The sequence below is a fragment of the Coenobita brevimanus genome, chromosome 23 (genome assembly GCF_032717465.1).
Source record: "Coenobita brevimanus isolate Jiangsu-jjx chromosome 23, ASM3271746v2, whole genome shotgun sequence".
In the NCBI taxonomy this organism is placed as follows: Eukaryota; Metazoa; Arthropoda; class Malacostraca; order Decapoda; family Coenobitidae; genus Coenobita; species Coenobita brevimanus.
This window is the reverse complement of record NC_136976.1, coordinates 40,010,300-40,012,806: the sequence shown is the minus strand read 5'-3', so window position 1 is coordinate 40,012,806 and position 2,507 is coordinate 40,010,300. Positions and strand designations below refer to the sequence as shown.

Sequence of the window (2,507 nt, the reverse complement as noted above, 5' to 3'; positions counted from 1 at the left end):
TAAGGTGTACTGCCTAGTTTTTATGCTCTGTTCCTTTGTGGGTGCTTTATTTCCGGTCCGGAAAGAGGACCCCGCTCAGTCGCGAGCGTTTTTAGGACAAGGAGTCGGACTAAAAACATCCCGCATAACAATTTATCTAAATTTCAAGAGGACTCTGTGACAAGGAGACACGAAAGGAAGATATAAAAGGAATAGTCAAGACTGAATCTTTGAAAACATTAATTGTGCACTAGGGTGGTCAATAAGAACAGTCTAGCGTCATCAGTAGTTGTGGCCAGGAATGTCAGATTATTTGAAAAGGGGTTAGGTAATTTCTGGGCTACTCTGGAAATGAAATTCTATCTATCTATCTATTGCCAGACGCCACAATCCCTCAAGGGGTGGCCATTTGACTTTGAGTTATTCAATCCAAGGAAAAAATTGTGAAGAGAGGCCTCGTTTTGATCCACCACCGAACAGACCAATATAGCTTAAAAACTTGATGTGGAACTGAAACAAACTGCTGAGAACTAAGTTATTACCCCTTAATGATTAACATACTGTAGGTCTTGGCAAAATACAGTTATCGTCACTTAAATTCAAATGAATTTTCCATGAACATTAATGTCCATCGCGTCCCGTGTGGTCTAGTGGCTAGGATACGCGGCTCTCACCCGCGAGGCCCGGGTTCGATTCCCGGCACGGGAAGTTGTTTTGAAAGAATACAGATTTTCATAATTTGGGCTCTTCGTGCTCTATATATATAAACCACCATTCAAATACTGCTGATCACAGGTAAGGGATACTAATAAATTTTTAATTTGACAGGAGTACTGATGCATTCTTATCACATTAATTTCCGCGATTTATTATACATATAAAACCAAATTCCCATGCCGGGAATCGAACCCGGGCCTCCTGGGTGAAAGCCAGGTATCCTAGCCACTAGACCACATGGGACATATTATACTGAAATTCCAACAATATTCCAAATACATAGATACTTCCTACATTAAACATTTACATATAATTCAGTATCACTACACTCAACACCGAGTTCCCCACCCCATCTACCACATTTTTCCATGACAGCGACGTGTTTTCCACGACGGTATACTTTTTTTTTTTTTCTTTTTTTTCTTTTTAACGTGGCGAAGATGCATTTGACAGGTTGGTGATGATTGGCTGAATGCAACATGTCCGAATAACATCGTTGTATTTCAAATATCAGGTAATGTGAATCAAAACTTATTTACTAACTCATATTTCTCCCTCATATATATGTTGCATTAAGCCAAACATCACCAACTTGTCAAGTACATCTTCGCCTCGATTAAAATATATATATATATATATATATATATATATATATATATATATATATATATATATAACCACCTAGAAATAATTAGCTTTATACTAATAACCAAAAATTATCTATTATTTTCCATCAATGCAAATCAAGTAACTGCGGTTATGATCAACTCTTGCAGTCACGACCATCTATGACAGTCTTTAACCTACATTCCAAAAGCATGGGACTGTTGCAGTATCAGATGCATAATCTTCCTTTGCTTAGGTGTTTAATACATTATTTCAGAAAAAAATAGACCACCAACTAATGACCCGTGCTACTCAGGAGATAGAAAACACGTCCTTCGAACCGGATTCGAACCAGTGACCTATGGATGTCTGTTATGATTTCCAACTACAGTCCACCGCTCTACCAACTGAGCTATCGAAGGAACTACGTAGCTCTCATTACCCCTAGGAATCTGTCGGCAAACACAGTTTGTACAGTCGATAATATTGTGCATTTACCTGAAATTACTATAATCAAACGTAGCGATAAAGGCTACGTGTAGTCATATAACTATACAGTAGCCTAGCTTAAATTCTCTCCTGAAGACTCCACAAAGCTTAATTTCCCCCTTGTACGGTACAACTTTAATGCAGAGAAGACTCCGATTCGCATGTAACGGTTTCTTCAGGAGGCAGAAATAGTAGAAAACTACTGAGCTTTATAGCAGTATAGGCCAGAGGTACTACACCAGACGACTGAGCTGGCTAACATAACTGACTGCTTGAAATCATGTGACACTGTGAGAGGTTGGTGAATGGTGGATGCAGAATACAAGTACACGAGGTAAACCACAGGCCATTACCTCATGTATTCTTCATCCACCAATCACTGATTTAAATGTTTGTTGTAATGGTCAACAAATACAGATACAAAAAAAGGAAGTGGTAGGTCTTGCCACACACACCCTTCAGCAAAACAGTTAACACAGTCAGTCGTTACAGATTAGTGCATACAGTGTACAACAAAAGATAGTAGTGGGTCTTGACACACGCCCTTCAGCAAACAAAAAAAAGTGGCATACATTTCGTAGTGTATATACCTGTACCATAAAATGATAAAATGTGATGGATAACATAAGATATAATGTCACTTATGGACGAGAGACAAGTAACACCAGAGTAGCATAGAAGTATATGCATCGCAGCATTTGCCATAGCCTGGGACG

The 2,507-nt window shown here is 38.8% G+C and overlaps 3 non-coding genes across 3 annotated transcripts; 1 reads left to right on the top strand and 2 right to left on the bottom strand.

Moving 5' to 3' along the window:
• Positions 1 to 615: 615 nt before the first annotated feature.
• Positions 616 to 687, top strand: TRNAE-CUC (transfer RNA glutamic acid (anticodon CUC)). Its single transcript has one exon. It is a non-coding gene; the product is annotated as a tRNA-Glu (tRNA).
• A 180-nt stretch (positions 688 to 867) lies between these two features.
• TRNAE-UUC (transfer RNA glutamic acid (anticodon UUC)) lies at positions 868 to 939 on the bottom strand. Its single transcript has one exon. It is a non-coding gene; the product is annotated as a tRNA-Glu (tRNA).
• A 694-nt stretch (positions 940 to 1,633) lies between these two features.
• Positions 1,634 to 1,724, bottom strand: TRNAY-GUA (transfer RNA tyrosine (anticodon GUA)). The gene is given in 2 exon segments: positions 1,634 to 1,669; positions 1,688 to 1,724. It is a non-coding gene; the product is annotated as a tRNA-Tyr (tRNA).
• Positions 1,725 to 2,507: the final 783 nt, after the last annotated feature.